This window comes from Bubalus bubalis, chromosome 19, assembly GCF_019923935.1.
Source record: "Bubalus bubalis isolate 160015118507 breed Murrah chromosome 19, NDDB_SH_1, whole genome shotgun sequence".
Lineage (NCBI taxonomy): Eukaryota > Metazoa > Chordata > Mammalia > Artiodactyla > Bovidae > Bubalus > Bubalus bubalis.
The window spans coordinates 5,038,773-5,052,189 of NC_059175.1; the positions used below are offsets into that span (position 1 = coordinate 5,038,773).

General features: G+C 49.2%; 1 pseudogene; it reads right to left on the minus strand.

Annotated features, from left to right (window-relative positions):
- Nucleotides 1–11,483: 11,483 nt before the first annotated feature.
- LOC112580709 lies at nt 11,484–11,654 on the minus strand (annotated as a pseudogene).
- Between the last annotated feature and the right edge of the window lie 1,763 nt (nt 11,655–13,417).

Here is a 13,417-nt window from a genome sequence, read left to right on the forward strand (position 1 = left end):
TGCATTTTACTCTCCAACCGTGGTGTTACCACTTTCTGTGGTGGAATGCGTTAGTTGCTCAGTCATGTTCGACTCTTTTTTGACCCCATGGACTGTAGCCCACCAGGCTGCTCCTCTGTCCATAGGATTCTCCAAGCATGAATACAGGAGTGTGTAGCCATTCCCTTCTCCAGGGGATCTTTCAGACCCTGGGATCAAACCTGACTCTCCAGCACTGGAGGCAGATTCTTTACTGTCTGAGCCACTGGGGAGGCCCACTCTTTATGGTTAGAACTTGGCTGAATCCTTGTGGCTAAACCCTTGGAGAGAAGCTGAGTATGGTCAGAAAATCTAGATCAGGAATTCTAACTGTGTGACAGACCAGAGAACCGGAGAGGGTCCCTGGGTCAGAAACCCATAGGCATTCAGAGGGTGTTCTCTCAGAGAGCACCCTGAGCCTCAGCCCAACCCCACCTCATTCCCCCCACACCCACTGCTGAGTTCCTATTCAGCTTTGTCAAATTACTCACCAGTTCCTAGGCTTTTCGTGCCTTGGTTGATCCCTTTCCTTGCTCTAAATTTCCTGTCATCTCTTCCACACCCCATTATGGCTTGCCTTTCAAGGGCCCAGCTGATAACCTCTTCTGTCGAGTCCTTCTGACCACCCGCATATCCCCACGCCTTTCCACTTACACAGAATGCACTGGTCCTTCTGCTGGGTCATCTCAGCATGACATTCTAACTTCTTTCCCAGCCCTTGCTCCTCCAAGTGCCTGTCCCTTGGCATCAGACTAGGCACTTTCCACAGAACACTACAATTCACCCTGGATATATTTATGTTACCTGCCAGAGTCTGATTTCTTTGAGGGCAGGATCCATTTATTCTAACAGTTTATATTTGTTTTTCGAGCCTAGAATATTTGCATGGAAGACAGCAACCAGTATTTGGGTGTTCAAATCTGGTGCTTCCTAAAGTGTTGCTTTGAAACATCAATTTCCAGGATGTCCTTAGGAATTTCACACCACAGTTAAATAAGTGTGAAGAATGCCAGACTGTATGAGATTTCTCAAAGCCTTAACCACACGTGAATCACCAAGAGGAAGGTTGAGTATACAAGGTTTCTCCAGTGCATTTGACCATGGATCTTTTTCTCATGGAGAATCTTAAGGGACTAAAATGTTGAGGAATGCATTTTGGAAACCCTAAAACAAGCAACTCTTTTGTTTTAAGAGGGAAACATAACCCAGTGCCTTTTGTAAGATCTACCAGCTGGTTGGAGGTGTAGAGGAGATCTATGATTGAAAGCCTTTGAAGGCATACCATGGGTGACCTCGGGGGTTGCCAGACAGACCGGCAGTGAACTGAGGCTGAAAAGACAGAACTTTGAGGGATCAGAAAGACCTGACCTCCAATCCAGGTTTTCTGCTTCCTACTTGAGTAACCACAGGCAAACACTCTGAACTCTCAGTCTCAGATTTCTAATCTTGAATATGTAGCCAGTACTGCCTGTCTGCCATGGTGTTTGAGATGTCTGAAGGGTCTACTCTGTAATAAAAGCTCAACAAGTAGTGGCTGTGGAAGCCAACAGCATTCTCCAGCCTTCTCGGGATGTGAGGAAAGAGTCTGCAGATAACTGGAGGTAACTGTTGAAGAAAAAAGTCAGCAGCACCTTGGGTGTATGCACCAATGATACATAGAGATGCAGCCAGGAACATGCTCCCTAGGCGAGAGGCAGGAGCCCTCCGACCCAATATTACCAGCAGGGCAATAGCCCAATTCATTCTGGAATCCTCCTCCCTGAACCTGGGGACTGATGCATCCTAAAACTCTTCAGTCCTTGAAACCAACTTCCTTCCCCATCCTGGTGGCCATCTTCCCAGGATCCCCACCCCCAGAGTGGGCAGCAGTGCAGCCGGACACACACATTCCTCCTCAGTCTGCCACGATCTGACTTCTCGCGCATCTCTTTGCCTCTTTCCTCCACTCTCTCTGTCACTCTGCTTTGGTGACATTGACCCTCTGCCACTTCCTGGTATCCTCAGGCTCCTCCCTCCCACCCCCAGGCCTTTGCTCATGCTCTTCCCTCTGTCTGGAAGCCTTCTCTTCTCTCTGCTGGTCTACCTCTTCATCTCAAACATCAGTACCTTAAGAGAAGCCTTCCTCCAGATTCTGCCATGACTAGTCCCTACACTGTCACCCATTCACACCCTTTCTTCTGCTTTGTCTTCATACTGAACATTATTCACGATTACATACTTAAATGATTAAAAATGTCTATCTCCCATTGTAGAAGCAAGTGTCATAAGATTTGCTTTGCTGATCATTGTGCCCCTGGGACTAAGCAGAGTGGGCCACAGATGCTCATGAAATATTAGGTGAATTGACTGATGAATGATATGTTGTCTAGACAACATTTGTGGTTTGTCTGTAGGGGTCCCTGGATCTCCCTGGTGGCTCAGACAGTAAAGAATTCACCTTCAATGTGGGAAACCTGGGTTTGATCCCTGGGTTGGGAAGATCCCCTGGAGGAGAGCATGGCAACCCACTCTAGTATTCTTGCCTGGAGAATCCCCTTGGACAGAGGAGCCTGGCGGGCTACAGTCCCCGGGATCGCAAAGAGTCAGACACCACTGAGCAACTAAGCACAGCACAGTGGGTCTCACACTTTTCTGAATGTGATTGTTTCCTTTATGGATCTGGGAGGGGTAGGCTGGGAGGTTTGCCAAACATGCTTTTTTTAGGAAAAGACTCGTGTTTGAGCCTTGGTGTGTGAATGGCCAGGCAGGGGAGCACTGCAGGAAATGTGCCACCAGTGGGACCCCAGCTCTGACACCCTACAAATGACCCATTCTGGAATCCTGGGAGAAAACTCTTCCAACCTTCAGTAGAGCATTTTCTGAATATCTGACTGCAAATTTTGGAAGAACTCTTGCCTTCTATTTTGTATAAGTCATTGGGAAGCTCAAGCTGAAATTGTGTCCACCTCTTACAGTCCAGGGGCAGCTGAAGGCTTGTAGTTTGCATGGCAAACACACTCAGGATTCATTTTCCTTTCCTACCCTCACTTCCTTCGGTTCTAATCTCTTACTGTATTCATTTTGTATCCTGAGGCATGTATGCAACAGCCTGCCAGGTCAAATCCTTTCTTCAGTGATTTGGGTGTTGTTTTAAAATTGAGATGAAAGTTGTTTCATCAAAAAATTAACCATTTTGAAGAATACAATTCAGTGGCATTTTAGCATGCTCACAGTGCTGTGCAGCCACCACCTCTATCTAATTTAAAAACATTTTCATCGCTCCCAAAGAAAGCCCCGTAGCCTTTAAGCAGTCACTCCTTAACCCCCTTCTCTCTGTGCATGCGTGCTAAGTCACTCCTTGGTATCTGACTCTTTGTGACCCTCTCTTCATGGGATTCTCCAGGCAAGAATGCTGGAGTGGGTTGCCATGGGGATCTTCTAGACCCCGGGATCAAACCCACGTTTCCTTCGGCTCCTGCATTGCAGGCAGATTCTTTACCGCTGGGCTACCAGGGAAGCCCGAGCTTCTCTCCTGCTCTCGGTAATTACCAGCCTGCTTTATGTCTCTCTGGGTTTGCCTGTTGTGGATACTCCGCATAAATGGAGTCGTCCAGGATGTGACCGTGTGCTTTTGGCTTCTCCCACTTGGCATAGTGTTGCAAGGTTCATCCGTGTTGTCAAACTTATCAGTACTTGGTTCCTTTTTATAGTTTGTTTAGGTGGTTTGATTAGCAATGTGAGTCAGCAGAGCCTGGGAGCATTTAGTTGCCTCTAACATGAGAGAGGAGCAAAAGTCTCTCTAGAGGTCTCTGTAGAGTTCACAATAGGAATTCCCACCCAGAAAACCAATGTACTATGGATAGTGCAATAGTACATTCCAGAGGTCTCGGGACCCGAGCGTGAGCTGGTACTCTCCAGAGATGTCCTCCCAGAATAGACAGAGGTGTCAGTCCACATTAAAATAACCTTGGCAGAAACCGTCATGCCAGAAAGATAGCCACAGACATAAGCGCCAAGGTACATGGTGGCAGGACAGGGGGTTCTAAATTAAGTCTTGGGCTGTGAGTTATATTGACTTGGGTCTGACCAGTCAGTTCTGCCCCTTTTGGGTGCATGTCCCTGGTTTGGCAAGTGGTGGGTGAGAAGGGCCTTGGGAAGGCCAAGAGGGAAATGCTGCCCAGAAGTGTGGTATGGTTTCCAGCACCAAGGCACTCCATCCAGGCCAGAAATGAATTGACAGGAGAGAAATAAAGGGAGGCAAATAGAGTTCAGCTTCTTGTATGGGACTTAGAAAAGCAAATTAATGGCTGTTCAGCTATTGGAAAGGGATTCCGTTGATGGATTGATTGATTATTGACTTTGGCGATAATCAGAGAGATGTCAGGAAGTGAAAGTGTTAGTTGCCCAGTTGTGTCCAACTCTTCACAACCTTATGGACTGTAGCCCACCAGGCTCCTCTGTCCATGGAATTCTCCAGGCAAGAATACTGGAATGGGTAGCTGTTTCCTTCTCCAGGGGATCTTCCTGACCCAGGGACTGAACCCTGGTCTCCTGTATTGCAGGCAGATTCTTTACTGTCTGAGCCACCAGAGAGATGTCAGGGGACTCAGACAAAAATAACTTCAAACACCACTGGAGCCCAACTGAATTTCCTTCTATGATGTATCATGAGATTCTTCCTGGTTTTGACTCTCATAACAATATGAAATGATGGTTTGGGCATTTGAGGAATGCTTAGGACTAAGGTGAACCCAAGAATAGATTCCAATCATGTCATCTCTGTTTATGTAAACTTGGGTACATTTCTGCTCTGACCCTTAGTCTTCCCATCTGTAAAATGGAATGCTACAGCATGGTAGTCTCAAAGAACCACTGTGTGGAGTAAAACTGGTAATGCAGGGGAGCTGCCAGCATCATAGGTGTTCCTCAGTGGTCTGTTCTTTTCTTCTTTCTTCGTCTCCTAAATTCCAAGGGAAAAACCAGATTTTAGGTGAGCACAGCTATGAGTGATGCTAGGTGAGACCTCAGGGTGGGATGCGGTGAGAGAGTGGAGGTACAGGACAGGTGAACGCCTTCTAGATGAGAAGACGTCAAGACCTCAAGTTGCGAGAGACAGAGTAAATCTATGTGAGAAGCAATTTCAGAATAACCCTAAACAGTGGCTAACAAATGCAAAGGGGCCTGTGCCATCCTTGACAGTCAGTTGGTGCTCTTTTCTCTGAAGAGCCTCATCCAAAGCCTTGATGGGTGGATGCCAACCCCAAAGGCTCTCCATCCTAGCTCTGACATGTCATGTCAAAATGATCATTTGTGGGCCTAGGCTTTCTGTCCTCCAACCTACTGTGAAAACTGCCTGGCACATAAACATTTTTCTAATGTTGCAAATTAGCATTTAAGGTACTGACTATATGAGAGGGCCTGTGCTAAGTTCTTTGTACGGAGTATCTCCTTTTTCCATTACAACATCCCTAGAAAGTAGTCACTGTCTTCTCCCAGACTAACAGAGGAGGGACAGAAGACCCATAGGCAGAATATACATGCCCAAGTCACAAGGGTAGCAAGTGGCAGAATTGCGCTTGGACTTAAGAAACTGGACCGCAGAGTTCCCGCTTGGTGTATTTCAGACCCACTGGCACATTGGCTTTCATCATTCCCACCTCCGGGCTGCAGCAGGAAGGGAAGCAGAAGTCCTGGGGGCCTGGCTGCTGCAGAGGAAGGCTCCAAGGAGACGCTGTGGCACGGCTGGGCGCGTTTGCCCTGAAGGCATGGGTGATCACAGGGGAAAAGGAGATCAAGGACTTCCTAGGGGCAGCAAGTTGTCATAAGCATTGAGGACAGTGGAAGTGAGCAGCAGAAGCAGGAACACCAAGGAAGGGTTGTGGATGGGAGACAGCAGCCCCACAGAAACATCACCACATCCCACAAGCTGGGGAACACTGGCTGTGCAGACTCAGCAGCTAAGATGTGGGCGTGATGGGGAAGAGGAGAGTCACCGCGGGTTACTTAGAAAGCTCGAGAGCAGGGTGCTTGGGAGGGCAGGTCATCTCTTGGAGCCACATGGGGATTTGAGAGCTGGCTCAGCCACTTAGGAGATACACCACTGAGAAAGTCACCTTTCCTCTCCGGGCTGTAGATTTCTCACCTATAACCTAAGGAGGATAATAGTAGCTACCTGATCAGATTATCCCTGGGATTAGGGAGAATGCTTGCAACATAATAAGCATGATGCTTCCCCCATAGATAGAAGTGTTTATTACTAGCAGTAGCCATGAGTGGTATTCATATATGTGTCACTCTTGGCATAGTATTAGTATAAACCCAGGTTTCCTTCAGATGACCTTGCCAATTTTAGCAAAAATTGAGTGCCCCCTTCTTTAGTTAAAACTTTGGAGTCAGCCTTAGAATGGAGGGTGAAGAAAGTTGGTGTGTGGGTGTGGGTAGTTTCAAACATGGCAGAAGAATATGATAATGCTGTACAGCAGGTCTGTACCAAGTGTCGCATGGGCCTCAATGAGGGGATTCTCCACTCTTCTGAGGCAGGAGAAGGATGTGACATGTGCATGGGCTCTTGGAAGATGGTATGAAGTTAGTGGGTAAAGGAGAGAGGCAGAGTCTTGGTGGAGCTTACCAGGTTCAAAGAGCAAGGTCAGAGTCAGTGGAGGCAGGGAGCTTGGAGGATGTGGCAGGACGTGTGGCTGTAAACGTGGGCCCTTTCCCACCTCCAGCCCAAACCAGGATCTGGCTTGCCACCCCACGTCTCCTTGGACTATCTGCTCCATCCTCCACCCTTCCTGTGGTGCCACACGGGTGGCTCTGCGCTCAAACCTGCACGTATTCCTGGCTGTGGGTCTGTCCCCGGGCCCTGGGGAGGGAGGAGCACACAGGTGAGTGAGGTGGGAAGGAGCCAGAAGCTGAGCAAGGCCCCGGGGGAGGGAGCCTGGAAGACAGTGCTCTTTGAGCTCCCAGACCTTGGAGGACCCACGTAGCCTCCGCTGTGAGCCCTGCCAGGGTGACCTCCAGCTGTCTGCAACGTCTCTGTGGCAGCGGGCCACGGAAATGGAGGGTGGAGCTCGTCCTTGGCGAGGCCCGCCAAGGTCTGGTACGTTTCACCGTTTCCCTTGGAGGCCTCCCTGGGTGTGCTGTCGGTCACAGGCAAAGATGTCCATGGGGCCCCCATCGCCTCTGACTTGTTTTCCCAAAAGTGCGGCTGGGTTTGCTCAGTACCATCTGCACTGTCTCACCGGCCACCCCACCCGCCCATCTGTTTACAGGCTGTCAGACAGCTGGCTGGGTGAGGGGGACACTCTGTGACCACGGAATGCACAACGCTGGCCGCTGCCAACGCAAGGACCCTGGGGTCTTCACCTCGCTCGCCCCAGGATCCCAGATGAGAGACGGGCCCTATCCACTCAGAGCTGGGCCTGTGCTGACAGGAACGGCGGTAATAATACCAGTGCTGGAGGGTTTCCCAGGTAGCAGGTACTGAACAGACATCTCATCTCATCCTTGCAGCAGTCCTGCGGGGCGGGTGGCGCGGGAGGAGCTCAGTTCCCCCTCGGGTATTAGCTCGTTCTTCCTCATGAGGAATTGGAGGCTCCATGAGGTCATGTTTGGGACTTCCCTGGTGGTCCAGTGGTTAAGACCTCGCCTTCCACTGCAGAGGGTGTGGGCTCGATTTCTGGTCGGGGAGATTGGATCCCACATGCCTTGCTGCCAACAAAGCCAAAACATAAGACAGAAACAATATTGTAACAAATTCAGTTAAGACTTTAAAAATGGGCCTTGTGACAAAAAATCTTTAATTAAAAAAAAAAAAATGCAAGTTGCCCCAAAGTCCACAGCTGAGTGAGGGAGCCGGAAGTGAGCCCCGGAAAGCACCCCATCCCCTAAGCAGGGAGGAGTCTCCTCTTCCTCCTCACTTCCTGCCGCAGGGCCCTCTGAGTCCTGAGCTACCTGCCCTGCTCTTACACCCACAGCATGACCACAGGGCCCTGGTGGCCACTCCCGATGCCCCATCTGCTTTCCAGCCCCTCACCCTTCACCCCTTGGTTTTCCCCACCAGGGTCTCTGGGAGTATCTCAGAGGCCCCGGCCCTGTTTCCACAAGGACGGTTTTCTCTTGCTGGCATTTCTGGTGGCTAGCACTGCAGAGCTGATGATGACACTTGATTCTAAAGCTACCAGTTCATTGTGAAAGATGCCAAGAATACAAAAGCACATAGAGTCAAACTGTCCTTCCCCTCTCGTGTGTCCTCCATCCCCAGATTTCCCAGAGCAGCCACTGTGCTTGCTGTGAGTCCGAACATGTGTCTATGCCTATGAAAAGATAGAGGTAATTTACACAACAGGATCAGACTACACTCCATTTGCCTCCCTCTCCCCCAGCCCTCTCCTCTCTATCTTTCTGTGCCCTATTCCGTGTCTGGGAGGCTGCTGGGCAGTGCCCTGGCTCCTGTGGGGTGGGTTTGGGGTGGGTTGGCCAGTGGAAGGCCCTGACAGGAGATGGAAAGACGGGATGAGAAGGAGGCCTAGGTATTTCCTCTCTTCTCCTCCCCTCCTGCTCCTGCTCTGCCCCCCTGTGGTTCTCAAAGTGGCTGGACTCCCTGACGCCACCAGCTATGTTGGCCTTTCTTGAAAGCCCAGCTCTCTCCGGGCTCAGTCATTTTGGGCCTCCCCTTGTTCCTTGAGGTCCAGACAGGGAAGTGACTTCCTGCTGGCCCTGCCTCTTGGGCACTTCGCAACCTCTGCTGGTTCTCTTACCCTTGCCCAGCACCACACCTGTCCCCTTCATGACATCACCTTCACACTTTTGTGCCCTTTGCAACGTGCCCTCTGCTTGCTGATGGAGCCCTGTGACTCCTGTGCCGTTCGGGAACTTCTCTGCCCCTTGGCACTATATCGTGAGCAGCTTTTCAATATCTACTTACATATATATTCTTTTAAAAATTATTTGTCTGGTGCTTAGGCTCTTTGTTGCGGCATGCAGACTTCTCTCTAGTTGTAATCCGTGAGCCCCAGAGTGTGTGTGCTCGGTATTTGCAGCATGTGGCCTTAGCTGCCCCTCGGTATGTGGGATCTTAGTTCCCTGACCAGGGATCAAACCAAGTCCCCTGCACTGGAAGGCAGATTCTCCACCACTGGACCATCCAGGAAGTCCCTACATATCTGTTCTTAAAGTGTGCCTGGTGCCTCTTCCTGGGAAGATTATAATCTAGATGTTGAGATCAAAAATGAACAGTGGCCAGCTAATGAGATGCACGTGTTGGTAAAGGAAGTGGCGGAGAGGACTGTGGGGGACATGAGTCAGTTGTCATGACACAGACCAACGGAGCAGCCTGCTGACTGGTCCCTGTTATCCCATGGACCACAGTTTCCTCCACGTCCCATTGATGGACTCTTTGGTCTCATCCACAACTTCACTCCTCCAAACAAAGCTGCAGGCTTCTGGCATCTACATCTTTGTGCCTTTGTCCTAACACAGTTGGAAAGGATTTCCTGGATGTGGGACTGTTGAAAACAGGTGAGGATGAATTTAAAATTTGATAGATTTAATTAATGGTAATGAAGGAGCACCTCTTCCCAGGGAGGCCCGTGCAAGATGAAGTCACAACATATTTGCCCTCTAGGGAATTGGTGGAAGGCTTGGGAGGGGGAGGGCTTCATAAGAGCTGAGTCCCTCCAGCCTTCGTTGAACTAAAGCCCCATCACAGAATTTCTCCTTTTATTTAAAGTGGTAGGACTTCCCTGTGGTCCAGTGGTTAAGGATCTGCCTGCTAATGCGGGGGACATAGGTTTGATATCTGGTCATGCTGCGGGGCCACCAAGCCTGTGCGCCCCAACTACTGAAGTCCCGGCTCATACAGCCTGTGCTTGGCAGCAAGAGAAACACTGCAACGAGGAGCCCATGCACCGCAACTAGAGGGCAATCCCTGCGCTCCACAACTAGAGAAAGCCCTCGCCCTGCAACCAAGACCCAACCCAACCAAGCCAAAAGTAAATCAATAAAATTTTAATATTTTTTAAAAATAAAATAAAGTGGCAATAACGTGATTGACCCACCACCACCTCCTCTGCCCTCTATGACCATCTTTCTTCCAAGGAACCTTGGAGCCAATAAAAGAATGTTACAATCAAATAACACAGATATTTTTTAAAAAATGAGAATCTAAGAGAAAAGCCTGGAAGCAATTACTGCTTCAGCCTTTTTGGTGCCTCAGTTTGAGTCGATTGTTAAAGAGCACTTAGTTTGTGCTCGCTCTGGGCTGGTGCTGGGAAACATGAATGGATACAATGCGGGCTTACTGTGCCCTGAGGAGTTTGCAGTCTGGGAAGAGGAGATGAAGAGTTAAAACAGTGCTTTCCAGCTCTATCAGGGGACCTGTCACCTCAGCATCATCTCAGAGCTTTGCAACAACACAGATCTCATAGACCCACCCTGGGGGGTTTCCTCTCAGCAGGTTGAGGTGGGGTCCAGGACTCCTACGATGACTGATGTTCAGGGCAGGGTGTGAGCTGCAGCTATGACATATCTTCATGGGCAAGTGATGTGGTCACTTGTATAATGGAGAGAAGGCAGAGCTACATGGCTCCAGGGCCAAGCTTGGTATTTTGTGTGACCTAGAGTTTGGGCTTGTGCATTTCAAAAAATTAAATTAGTTTCCAGCCTCTAAAAATCAGGAGATCTCTCCTTAAAATCTGGATGTCAACTGTTTGAAAATTCTAACAACTTGGCTACTACACTTGGCCTCTTAGATGGATATCTGTCCCCCAGTGTCATGGTCCCTGGCCCTCCCTAGGGCCTGTTTCTTAACGTCATCAGTTACTATCTTGTCATTCAGTTCAGTCCAGTTGCTCAGTCGTGTCCAATTCTTTGTGACCCCATGGACTGCAGCACGCCAGGCTTCCCTGTCCATCACTAGCTCCTAGAGCTTGCTCAAACTCATGTCCATTGAATCAGTGATACCATCCAACCATCTCATCCTCTGTTATCCCTTCTCCTCCTGCCCTCAATCTTTCCCAGCATCAGAGTCTTTTCCAATGAGTCAGTTCTTTGCATCAGGCAGCCAAAGGATTGGAGTTTCAGCTTCAGCATCAGTCCTTCCAAAGAACACCCAGAACTGATCTCCTTTAGAATGGACTGGTTGGATGTCCTTGCAGTCCAAGGGACTCTCAAGAGTCTTCTCCAACACCACAGTTCAAAGGCATCAATGCTTTGGTGCTCAGCTTTCTTTATAGTCCAACTCTCACATCCATACATGACCACTGGAAAAACCATAGCTTTGACTAGACGGACCTTTGTTGCCAAAGTAATGTCTCTGCTTTTTAATATGCTGTCTAGGTTGGTCATAGCTTTTCTTCCAAGGAGCAAGTGTCTTTTAATTTCATGGCTGCAGTCATGATCTGCAGTGATTTTGGAGCCCCCCAAAATAAAGCCTGTCACTGTTTCCATTATTTCCCCATCTATTTGCCATGAACTGATGTGTTCATTGGAGGAACACTACTCTTCTTCAAATAGTAGAAATGAAGGAAAATGATATACTTTTGTCCTCTTAGAGGAATCAAAAGTTGAAGGATATAAGACAGACTCAGATATCTACATGTATGTATGTGTGTGTGTGTGTTTTACACTTGATCTTAGCCGAAAGGCTGAGAAACAATGTGTGTGTGTTTTAAATGAGTGACAGTGTATTTCTTTATGGAACAGTTCAATCGGGCACATCAAATGTGTCAAAGGTATATGAGCCCAACTCATTTTTCTTGTTGTTACTTCCAGCCTCATCCCTGTGCACCAAGGCCAGGAACACTGGATGGGGAAATGGAGGACAAGACATGGACTCCGCCAGCCCCTTCGGCCATTAACTCACGGTGTCACCTTGGGCACAGTTTTAATTCAGTGGTTGCTAACTGGGGAAAATTTTGCCCTCCCTCCCAAGAGACAGTTGATGTCTTGAGGCATTGCTTTGTTGTCACGTTTGGAGAGAGAAGTTGCAGTCGACATATAGACAAAGATCAAGGATGCTAACATCCTACAGTGTGCAAGCCCGTCCCCCCAGGAGAGCATTATCTTGCCCAGATGCCGACAGTGTTAGGGTTTAGAAACTGCTATAGATGAAGGCTATGGTTTTTCCAGTGGTCATGTATGGATGTGAGAGTTGGACTGTGAAGAAGGCTGAGCACCAAAGAATTGATGCTTTTGAACTGTGGAGTTGGAGAAGACTCTTGAGAGTCCCTTGGACTGCAAGGAGATCCAACCAGTCCATTCTGAAGGAGATCAGCCCTGGGATTTCTTTGGAAGGAATGATGCTAAAGCTGAAACTCCAGTACTTTGGCCACCTCATGTGAAGAGTTGACTCATTGGAAAAGACTCTGATGCTGGGAGGGACTGGGGGCAGGAGGAGAAGGGGACGACAGAGGATGAGATGGCTGGATGGCATCACCGACTCGATGCACATGAGTCTCAGTGAAACTCCGGGAGTTGGTGATGAACAGGGAGGCCTGGCGTGCTGTGATTCATGGGGTCGCAAAGAGTCGGACACGACTGAGCGACTGATCTGATCTGATCTGATCTGATAGATGAAGAAGTCCATCCTTTCTAGCTCTGAACATCTATAATGCTACCCTGGCAGAACAGTTATGACTTTCGTTTTGGGGGGCATACAAAGCCTCAGGAACAGATAAGACTCTTGAAGGGTGAGGGAGAGAGTGTTCCAGTCAGTGGGAGCCTTGAACAGAGGGAGGGGGAAGCGAGTCCAGAGTGTGGTGACTGTCGAGTAACAGGGAATGACCTGGTTTGCCTGAGTGTCATGGGCTGGTAGAGAAAATCATGCCCGGATAGTCTGGGGCACAGCTGTTTGGGGCAGTGTTCTCAGCGCGTGCATGGGATGCAGATCCTAATGGCCGTCCACAAATATTCCGGCTCTCTCTCCCTCCAGCACATGGTAGGCTTATATTTTCTGCCCAGATGAAGTCAAGGCTGGCCATGTGACTTCAGTTTGCCACTGGAAAGTGAGCGCAGGCAGTGAGTGTCCTCTGCTGGGTGGAAGACAGTGTTAACGCTCCCTGCTTCGCGCTTTCCTTCCGTCACGTGACCCTCAGCGGTCAGCATCGCAGCTGCCGCATCAGCCTGGAAGCCAGAACCACCAGGAGTGGGGACCCTGCCCGCCTACAGCGGACAAGGGCAAGAAATAACCTTTATATTTTAAAGTTTGAATATTAGTTGTTACTCCCACAGGACGTTCCTATCCTGACTGACTTAGATGGAAATCCTTGTGGTACCTGAGATGACAGGAGATGGTCTGCAGCGATGGCGTGAAATCGTGTTCCGTCCCTCAGTGAGAACACGCCTCCCTTTTTAACTCTTTGAATCTCACCAAGGAATAAGTCTCAGAGTGGGAACAGACTGTCTCTTCACACCTGTTCAA